The sequence below is a fragment of the Crocodylus porosus genome, unplaced genomic scaffold, assembly GCF_001723895.1.
Source record: "Crocodylus porosus isolate Cpor-Errol unplaced genomic scaffold, CroPor_comp1, whole genome shotgun sequence".
In the NCBI taxonomy this organism is placed as follows: Eukaryota; Metazoa; Chordata; order Crocodylia; family Crocodylidae; genus Crocodylus; species Crocodylus porosus.
In genome coordinates, this window is record NW_017728943.1 from 23961225 (window position 1) to 23972426 (window position 11202).

General features: G+C 49.9%; 1 protein-coding gene across 1 annotated transcript in view; it reads left to right on the forward strand.

The window, feature by feature from the left end:
- TTBK1 (tau tubulin kinase 1) overlaps positions 1–11202 on the forward strand; it is a 288897-nt gene that overhangs the window by 166608 nt on the left and 111087 nt on the right. The window lies entirely within an intron of this gene.

The window sequence follows — 11202 nt, forward strand, 5'->3', positions numbered from 1 at the left end:
GCCGTCAGGGCAGCTAGGGTCTGGAACCAACTTCCAAGAGAAGTGGTGCAAGCACCTACCCTGGGGGTCTTTCAGAGGAGGCTAGATGTACACCTTGCTGGGGTTGTTTGGCCCCAGTACTCTTTTCTGCCATGGCAGGGGGTCGGACTAGATGATCTACTCAGGTCCCTTCTGACCTTAGCAACTATGAAACTAATGTAATCATTGGGGAAAAAATGGATGGAAGGTAGTGCAAAGAGGGAAGCTGTAGCCTCACTGAGAGTAAGGCTTAGACTAGAACAGTGGCTGTCCACCTTTTTTTTGTTTTTTACCAGGACCCATTTTTAAATGGCCAGTCCCAACCCAGGAAATAGTTTAAGTAGAAATAATGCAAGTATTTCGCCCCCAAATACTTATTACACACTACAAGTTAAAGCAACTCAAAAATCTTAATTTTAAAGACAGAAATTGACATCAAGAGGAAGACATTACATCAATATCAATGTATGGCTCTCCATTGCTCCCAAGTGACATTCATCGTTGTGCAATTTGCACAGTACAAATTGCTGGTACCTCTCATTCCTGAGATGCTGTCTCCTGGCCCCAGCCCCCTACTCTGTGGGGCAGAGGGTGGGAGTGTGGGGCAGGGAGAAGGTGTGCCCACAGCAGGCATGGGACTGCAGTCTGGCTGGACCTGCATGAGCAGGTGCCACCTCTGTGGCCCAGCAGATGGGACCCAGAGCTGGACGTCAAGCCTTGCTGCTGCCACTGGGATCCTTGCACCAGCTGTGCCACTAGCACTGTGAGGAATAACAGATGGGGGACGGAGGGGGAAGCTGCACTGCCATCACTTCCTTCCACCGCCAGATATGTGCATGCTGGGCTGCAGTTCCACCCCCTCAGTCTGGCCTCCATGGCCTGGCTGCCACCATTCCTCTCAGGATGCCAGTGCTGCCCCCACCTCACCTTCCCTCTGGGGTAGAGCTGTAGCCTGCAGTGGTGGTGGGAGGAGGTGAAGGCAATGTCACTCTCCATCTGTTACTTCTCATGCTGCTGGCAGCATGGCTAGCATGGCTAGAGCAGGGGTCCTGACGGTGGCAGCAACAGCAGCAGCAGCAAGTCTTGATACCCTGGTTCAGGTCCTGTCTGCTGGGCTGCAGAGGCAGCCCTGCTTGTGCTGGTCAGGCCAGGCTGCAGCCCCATGCTGAGTGTGGGCATACAAATCTGGGGAAGCATGTGCCCCCCCGCCAATGTGTTGCCTGTTCCTCCCCAATTTATTTTTGTGATAGTTAGCAACCCCTTCATATATTCTTGTGACTCATGGGTTGAGAAATGCTGGACTAGAACATATAACTCTCCACCCTTATAGGCCAATACCCATCTCCCACGTGATTTGGTTTGGACTCTTCCCCTGGTCCCACATTGTTCCCTCTCATGGCTGCCCAGTGGTTAAGGGTCAATAGATGTGTGGGAGAATTGCACAGGTATTGCCTAATCTATGACATGGTGCTATGCTGGGAAGTCAGTAAATCCAGGTTCAAAGCCTTCTGGGTTAAGGGGAGCCTTTGCATTCAGGTCCTCCTAGCTTACCTAGTGAATGCTCTAACTCCTCAGCATCTGGAGGCAAAAGATAGAAGCACATTTCTGCATCTAAATCCTGCTAGGTATATGTTTTGGTTTACTGTGTTTTGGGGCTTTGGAAGCCACTATGTGTCCCTAAGGGACATGCGTATGTGTCTGGCAATGTAGGCAGCTAGTGCATAGCCTACTGTGCATGTCCAGTCTGCAAATGTATATTGTCATCCACATGCACAGGCTATGCAGGCAGGAACAGAATTCCTACCTGGGGCACAAGTGGCATTTTTGGCACTTAGCTGACCAGAAATGCCATGTAGATGACCAAAGCTGGTAACTTAAAAGGGAACAGAATTCCACCCTAGACTTACAGTGCTCTGAGATTACATTCAGACAACATAATGCAGTGCTGCACAGAGATCCCCAACCCAGATCTGAAGGGGATAGTCACAATTTTACAGGCCCATTTACTTGCAACCCTCAGCCTTAACACAATCTCTTGGAGTACCTCCTGAGGCCAGCTGAGACATAACTTCTAGAGAAGGTTGGCCCTGGATCCTTGGACTCTGAGATGCAGACTTTTGATCCCCTGAGGCCCCTGGTTATTTGTGGCCCCCTCAGAAAACTACGTCCTGGCTTTACTTTTTCTAGGGGACAGAAGACACTGAAGTCACTGTGAAGCAGATAGCTCTTAGAGAAAAAAACGTCCTTGAGCCATAACATCTAGGCCAGTGATTCTCAGGGTGCTGTGAGATCACTCGCACCAATTGTGCTATGTCATGACCGGCCAGGAGGTGAGGAGTTTCATGTACTGCTGGTGGTGGCTGGGTTCTTGTGCTGGCCTGCCTTGGCTCCAAGCTGGGTCATTCTTGCCTATCACCACAAAATGCTGCAAACCCCTAATCATAGTGGCAGTTTTTTAGTAAGTTAAGTGTAGGGTGATCATATTTTTCTCCTCTCAAACAGGGACACTTCACTTTTCCTCCTTGCTGTCTGGCATGATCAGCTGTCTCTAAGCTCTAGTCTCAGCTGCATGCACCAGAAGTGTGAGCTGAGTGCTGGAGAATGAGAGTGGGAAGAAGGGGACAGTCCTATTTTCTCTGGGACCGTCCTAGTTTAAACACCACTCCTAGGCATCTTGCTTAAAACAGGACAAAAGTGTTCATTTAACCAAACTAAAGGGATACCCAGGACAGGTGTTTAAAACAGATGGAACTTGGCAGAGGTGTCATTAGCAATTTTTGTGCCCTGCACTGAGTGGGAGGTAGGGATTACCTGAGCACCATAAAGGTGAGGGGAAGCTATTGTGCTGTACCCTGTAAACCAGCACCCAGCTTTAGTCAGCTTTAGTTGCTCTACTGGGGCTTGATGTTCTCATCATTTTCAAACAAGTTTATGTGCTTGCTATTTTTATATTATAGTGCCATGGGGTTTTTGTTAGGGCAGGTTAGTGTTTGAAAGAAAGCAAATTGTTGGATAGGGGAGTAAAATGCAGTAATGCATGAGTAGCACAAGTGCAAATAAGCATGGTTTTCCCCAGAAAGGTTAGGCTCATAGCAACTTGTGATGGGTACATCACAGCTTCTATATGATCATCCATTTAAATGGTGAAACTCTCAATTGTGGTGGAGAAGGGGTAGAAAAAGAAGCATAATATGCAAGGCTTGCACCCTGGGCAAAACCTTTTTGGAGGGGTAAGAGTTGGGGTGATGTCAGTGAGTACCAGTGTGGAAAGGATGCTGAAGTGAGCGGTAGGAAAAGAGGGGACTCAAAGACCCTGGCTGTTGCTGCTGATGTAGTATGGTTTGCCAGCCCCAGCTATTGCTGCTGCTGCCTATTTATTGCTGTCCCCAGCTTCTGCTCTGCCCAGGGCACCAAGATTGCTAGTGGTGTCCAATAAAAGATATCACCCTAAGAAATTTTTGCCTCTTATGTCATTCCTGGAGCATCATGGCTACAACATCACTCTAAAACAGGGATGGGCAAAATACGGCTCATGGGCCAGATCTGGCCCACTGAGTGATTCTGTCTAGCCTGTGGCTATTCCTCTGAAGGAGAATTATATCCAGACTGTGGCTGCTCTGGCTTTTGGCACCTCTCCCTTTTCTCCCTTTTCCATGTTGTAATTGGCAGCAGCAGCAGCAGCAGCAGCAGTAGCCCTGTCTCCCTGCCTCTACTGTATTCTCCAAGGCACAGGGCTTTGAGCTCCTGGCCAGGCTTCTGCCCAGTGAGGCTGCCTGCATGCACCTGCCGCCTTGTAGCCATTCACAGACCAGCCAGCCTGCCTTCTAGTGAGTGGAAGCTCAGATAAGGTTTTCCACACTGGCAGGGGAGGGGGTGTAGGGGGAAGAGGGCGAGGTGCTGTGGGTTATCTGGGGTCTCCTGGTCTGAGGCCTGGTGGAGGTGTGGGTGCTACTAATACGATGCCACACTGTGTCGCTTTGGGCCATGCCACATGGGCACAGCCGGAGCAGCTGGAATGGCTCCTGCCTGACTACATGTCCCTGGCATGTGGCTGGGCTGGGCAGGAGCTGTGCTAGAAGTGGTGCACAGGAACACAGTGTGGCACCAGCCCAGCTCAGCCCTCCCCTGCCGCGTGCCAGGGACTCAGGGTGGGGGAGGGGATGCAGGGAGAAGCGGGGAACACAGTGTGGCACCAGCCCAGTTAGGCCTGGCTAAACTGTGAGTCCCGGCTTCCTTCTCCCTGAACCCTGTCCCCTGCTGCGAGTCCCCAGCATGTGGCCAGGTCAGGAGCCACTCCAGCTGCACCCACGTGGCCTGAAGTGGCATGTGGGAATACAGTGCAGCACTAGCCTGGCCCAGCCACATATTGGGGACTCAGGATGGGGGAAGCAAGGGGTGCAGGGAGAAGCAGGGACTGAAGGTTAGGTTCCCCTAACTCAGGGGTGGGCAACTATTTGGGCCAGAGGGCCACTTACGGAGTTTTGGTGAGTTGTTATGCAGTGGAGGTAGTGCTGACCCAGCCAGCAACAGCTCACCAAAACTCCTTAAATAGCCCTCCGACCCAAATAATTACCTATCACCAATTCAAGCACATACACGATACATCCCAAAAGTTGACAAAAATCAATTGTCCATATCTGCACACTCAGTACATGTGCACAGATCACTAATTCATGTATCATGCACACAATGACATATATGTATACACACACACACACACACACACACACACACACACACCAGTTCACACATACAACCCATCTGCACATACACACAAGTAAGTTCCTAACTTGGATCGTACAGTATGTATGTGTGTGCTTGGGGTACCTGGGATACTTGGGGGAAGGTTAAGGTGCGAGAGAGAGTTAAAGTGTAGGGAGTAAAAGTTGCCAGAACTGGGATTAGAAAGAAGCTGGCTGAGGAACTGAGGCTTGGGTTTACTTAAGATCAAGTGGCTCCGGGGTTACTCAAGGTCACTGGTGCAAGGGAAAAAAAGCCTGGTGGCAAGGAGGAAACGGCCAGGAAAGAGAGAGACAGAAACCTGGGAGCTTGGGGCTGGAAACTGAGGCAGACAGCTGAGATACTGGGAGGGGCAGATAGGTGGTAGCAAGGACGAGACAGCCAGGAAAGAAACTGAGGCAGAAACCTGCGAGCTCAGGGGAAAAGGCAGTGGGGATAAGACAGTGGCAAAGAAACAGGGGGTTTGCAGGCAGAGAGGAGCTCAGGACAGGTGTTGGAGGTGTCAGTGAGCCAGAAGCAGGAGAGGGAGAAATGAGACAGAAGTTAGAGGGGCAAAGAGCAGAGATTGCAGCAGGACCAGACTGTAGTAAGGCAAACCCAACTCAGGGGTCCAAATAACAGTTTTATTAAACAGACAACACACTACACAGCTACACGGCCCCATGAAGTTATTGGTTCACGCACACAAGCACTCACAATGGCAGCAGGAGAAAGAGACTCAGTGGAAGGGTTGGAGTCCAGGTAGGGAAGAGAAACAGGGTCCAAGTCCTTGTCTGAAGAGGGTTTGGGGGTGATAGCTACTTATCCAGGCTGGAAAGAGGTCCTTGTCCAGCAGGTGTTATCCAGAGGGGGGTCGCTGGCAGCGCCTCTGGGTGGACAGGTGGTGTGGTATGGTGCTGGTCTGGATGGAGAGGGCGTCCCAAGGAGTCAGTCTTCACTACCCTTTTTACGGGGCAGACTACCTCTGGTCTCCTATGGGGAGGGCCTGTCCAGGCAATGTCAGTCCTGTTCCAGAGGGCTCCTAGTGTTCTTACTGAGCATGTGCAGCCTTGGCACAATGGTGGGTTGCCTCATCTTTTGTTTCTTGAATGCTGAGGGTGGTTCCAAGGGCTGGGTGGTTGGTCCAGGTACTGGTGTTGATGGTTTGGTCATTCAGAGGGGGCTATTTTAAACCTATTGCCATTGTCTCTCACACATCTGCATTCATCCCCATTTATTCAGGAACCACGTTACATAGGAGGGGTAGGTGTGAGTCATAGGTCAGGGGACACAAGATGGAGACTTGACATGACCTATGCTAACTTACATATGTAGGCCTAAAACAGTAATCACACAATATAAAAGCAGTAAAAAAAAATCAACACAAACATAATAATTATCACTTATAAAACACTGGATATCTATATCAAAATAGCAGGGCACTTATTTGTAAAGAGGGGAGAGAAAAATAAAACTTACTACCTAAAATAAAATGTTAAAGCTTATCCTACATCTTAGCTTACTTATACTTATCTATAGGAAATAGAGGGGGAGAGAAAAAGTGAGAAATGGTTGGGGAAGGGGAGGGAATGCATTTTAAAATAAATAACAAAAAAGAAAAACTGGGGGTTTTGCTACAGCTACTGCTCTAAAAACTACCTAAAAAGGTTAGGCCATACTCCTGAGGAGTGGGAGATGTGGGTTCAAATTGTCTCAGGCTTCTGCTTCCTAGGGGAGTGCTCTAACCACAAGGGCATTGGGCAGAAGGTTGGGAGTACCCTCGTCATTTTTTTTGGTTGAATTCAATGCTGCTTATGTGAATAGGGCATGCTCCAACCATGCCTAGCATACTGGATTTCTCTCAGCACCCATATGAATTGTGTATAGCTTAGGAAGGAGCTATTTGCCTAGGAACTCCAACTGAATCACTTCTGTGCATTATCTGCATCCTTAGTATAGGTGCCTAGGGATCTTTGTAGTCTAAAATAGAAGCACCTAATGAATTTAGATACCTAATAAGTTTTGTGACTACTGGGACAGGGGTAATTTTAAACACTGTTTGGTACTTAGGGGTCCAATTTCTGTCTAAGTTTCATTTAGAGCAGGGATGTGCAAAATTCAGCCTGTGAGCCAGTTCCAACTTCCCAAGGGATTTTGTCCAGTCTGTGGTGGGCCCCTCAGTCTTGCCCAGACCGGGCATGGTGGGCAGCCTGGGCCATGGTGTATGCATCTGGTTCTGCCACATTTGGGTGTGCAGTAGGGCTGGGATGTTGCAGCAGCTGGACTGCTTCCAAGAAACCCCAGTGGTGGTGGTTCCTTATAGCTGCCGCTGCCACTGCACCCAGCTCCACTGCTTGGGCACCCCTGCCCCCACTGCTGGGGGTGCAACACATACAGGCAGGGCACACGGCTGGGTGGATGGGATGTGACTGTGAGCAGGCAGGGAGCAGTGTCCAGGAGTGGGACAGCCTCTGTCACTGCCCTAAGTTCCTGGCCCTGACCTGCCCCCACGTGCCTGTTCCGCTCCCGGACACAGCTCCCCACTTGTTCATGGCCCCATGTCATCTACCTGGCTATGTGCCCTGCCCACCCAGGTCCTGGCCAGTCTCCATGGAGACCCCGGGTTCACTGAGGAGTGACAGCATGGGGCCAGAGCCCAGGGCATAGCCTTAATCCGCTCCCCACATATCCCTATGATGGGCGTCAGTTCCACAGGCAGAGACATATGGACAGCAGATTGTGGCTCTGCCCCAGGCCCTGGCCCCATACTGTCACCACCCAGTGATCCTGGGGTTTCCATGGAGCCTGGCTCCTACTTCAGTGGATTACAGCTCTGCACCGGGGCCTGGCCCCATGCTGTTACCCCACCATGATCCCAGCACCAGCCTCACCCACCTGTCCCAGTCCTGGATACTGCTCCTTTCCCACCTGTGGCCCCATCCTAGCCGCCCAGCCACACACAGAGGAGAGCCACTTAGGAAGCTTTGGTAATCTGTTGGAGTGGGGATGGGGTGCTGGCCCAACCCTCAACAGCTCACCAAAACTCTAAGTGGCCCTCAGGCCCATATAATTGCCCACCCCTGACTTAGAGTGTTATAAAACCAATTATATCTGAATGCAGGCATCTAGGGCTGCTGGCATACAGTACAGCAGTTGTGCAATTGGAGTCTGAGGAATTTTATGCCCCAAATTGTGACCTGGCATGCCACGTGTGCATGGCAGTTTGCAGTTATGGGAAGGGGATATAAAATTCCTCAAATACCAGTTGGATGACTGCCACCTGCCACTTGGGGGACACCTGCAGCTAAGGAGCAGGAAGCTCCCTGCTCCCCAGTAGCACCCCTCTGATAATGTGAAGTGGCAACTGGGGAGGCAGAAGATCTCTACTCCTTAGGTGCTGCTTCCATGGGTGCCTGGGAATGTAAAAAATTGGGTGGGTGTTCAACTGAGCATTCAGCTTGCTTTTTAAAGTTCTGCAGTACAATGGGGACCCTTTCCTTGATTTTGGGCTCACAGTGCCCTGGATCTTTAAAAATCAGGCGTGCAGCTGGGATTCCTAGCTGAATGCTTGCCTGCTTCTTTATATTCTCTAGTGCCATAACCCTGACACTTGGGGAGAGGTCTCCAATGTCAGGCTCATGGTGCTTCCCACAGAGCAGCTGGAGAGGGGGAGTTCCCTCATCCCCAGCTGCTTGCACCAGGCAGCTCTTTAAATGGGCACGTGCAGCTGATGCTGGGGGAGCTTTCCCCATCTTCTGCTGCATTTTTCAGGTGCCCCTTTAAACCGGCATAGGAAGCAGGGGGGCAGAGGAGAGAAGCTGCTACATCCCCAGGTGCTTGCGCCAGGTGCCTTTTTGAAGGTGCATATGTAGGTAGCAATAGGGAAATTTCCCCCATCCCCGGCTGCCCTTGTCCATTTAAAAAGTCACCCTATTTAAGCAGCTGGCGATGGAGGAGCTTCTGCCATCCCCCACTGCTCATGTAGGGCACCTCTAAACCAGCTCATGCATTGGGAATGGAAGAAGCTGCTTCATCTCCAGTTACATATGTCCTGTTGGGAATGGGAGAAGCTCCTCCATGCCCAGGTTGAGACCCGGAGCTGCCCTCAGCCTGATCCCACCACTTGGAGGTTTTGTCCTGGACCCCAGGTAGTCCCAGTCCCAGTCCCAGTCCAAACCCAAGTTCTGACCATGTGGAAAGCCACCCACAAGTTAGGCACTAAGTGGTGCAGTAGTCAATTCATTTTGTAGCCCTAAGCATTGAAGGCACCTATAGAAATGTAGCAAAGCTGCTCCGGCGTGCTGTAATTACAGTGTGTTGGAGCAGACTCGATTAATTGAATACAGCAGCAGACTCCAGCATCACATATATCCCTGAAAAATCAGCTGAAAAATGGCAGTGGGGGCGCTTTAATTAAAGGTTGTTAAGCCATTTTTCAGTGTGGGGATACTGATACATGTGATGCTCCAGGTCCTTTAATTAGAGTGGCTCTTAGAGACGTGATCAAGGTATCTGACAAAGGATTCAGAAGTTACAGACACTTATCTTTAATGGTTGTATGACAGCTAGTGCAGGACTGGGTGTGAAAGTGGCCATGACCATTGAGCAGGAGACCCACACATTTGGAGGGATGTGATACTGAACTGATTTTTAATTTACTTTATTTTTTTCTTCATTTTGTGTTTTTTTTTATCATGATTTTCTTTGGGTTTCTCTTTGTTTTACAGTTCTTTTGGGCTCTTTTGAGGCTGTGTTTGATACCTTGGCTTCCCATCTGCTGCTCGTACCCATCTCAGCTATGAGTTGTGAGTGAGCCATCACCATGATTATGAGTTTTATTTTTCTTTTTTGCTTTTGTTACATGTGGAAATTAGGATTATGTCTGTTTTTGTTTTCCCTTCATGACATGTTTCTGTTTTTCAGCAGGATTGTGACATTCTCCTAAATCTGATACAGAGGCCCAAAGTTCTAGGTGAGAAAGTGGCAAGCTTTCTAGATCTGTCGTGTCAATCTGTTAAAGCCCTGGAGGGTTTGAGAAGCAGCAATGTCTTCAGCTGTTTGTTTGGGGCTAATCTGGGTCTTGCAGGGACCCCTCCAAGCTCCAGTATATTTTTTTCTAAGGGAAAGTTTAACTCAACCCAACAAGCTGGGATGAAAACCCTGCTAGAGGAATTTAAGGATGCTTTTATATTCGCTCCTGAGAGAACCACTCTAATAGAACACCAGGTTGTTTTTAAGCCAGGGTTGTTTGTGCAGAAGAGATATTCATGAATCTCAGTTTAAGGGATACAGTCTGCCAGGAGACTTAAACTGTGCTTGAACTGGGGGTGACTGAAGAATCTGCTAGCAAGAGTAGCACGATGTGTAGAAGCTTTTGGATTGTGCTGGTGTCAAACCAAACCAAACCATCCATTTTCATACTGATTTTTGAAATGTGATCTCAAAGTCTGTCTAACCAATGTCCTCAGTAGGCGAGATGCTCAAAAGGCTAGGAAAGGTCAAGTATATTACCTACTTGGATTTAACCAAAGGATATTGGCTAGTTCTATTAGCTGCAGCATCCTGAGAGATTATAGCATTTGCAACACAGTGGGGACTCTATCACAATTTCAGATTCTAAGTTTTGGGCTCCGTGGGTGAGTCCACACATGCAAGCACTTGTGCCTCCAGCAGCTCAGATAGAAGGGGTGCAAATTTGAGCCAGGGCTTTTTGCCTCAGCTCATGTACCCAGACATGCAGTTTGGTGTGGGGTAAATTGTGGCACTTGGGGTAAAATAACCCTTCCTGGCTTCTCATGGATCTGCAGCCAGGGGAGCTAGAGCCTGGGGCCAGCACCTGTGCTGTTCCCAGCAGTATAAAAAGCTGCCCTGTCTGGGCCCCATCAGTTCAAAAAGCTGCCTTGGCAAGTAGCTCAGGGCTACTCACTCTCAGGAGCTTTTGGGACCCAGCCAATTGGTACCTGGGAACACTACCCCTTGTACCAGCTGGACTGCTAAAGCAGCCCTGAAGGTTCACTGCATCCTTTACCCACTGCAGCAGTCTGACAGTGGGGTCTGCTGCCTGGCTGTGACCTGCTGCACACCTGCCAGACCTGGATGGGGACTGCACAGCCAATAGAAGCATCTGTCTCTCTGTGCCAGCTGCCGGTTGACTGTGGCCCCAAGTGGCCAGGAGGTCAGCCACCTCCAGCTAGGTCCAAGGTGCCAGCTGTGAGCATGCTTCTCTGTCTGGGTCCTGGCACTTTCCTCCCTAGCAGGAATTATTTCATAGTTTGTAGGGTCAGAAGGGACCTGAGCAGATCATCAAGTCCGACCCCCTGCCATGGGAGGAAAAAGTACTGAGGTCAAACGACCCCAGCAAGGTGTTCATCTAGCCTTGTCTTAAAGACCCCCAGGGTAGGAGCCAGCACCACTTCGCTTGGAAGTTGGTTCCAGATCCTAGCCGCCCTGTCAGTGAAGTAGCGC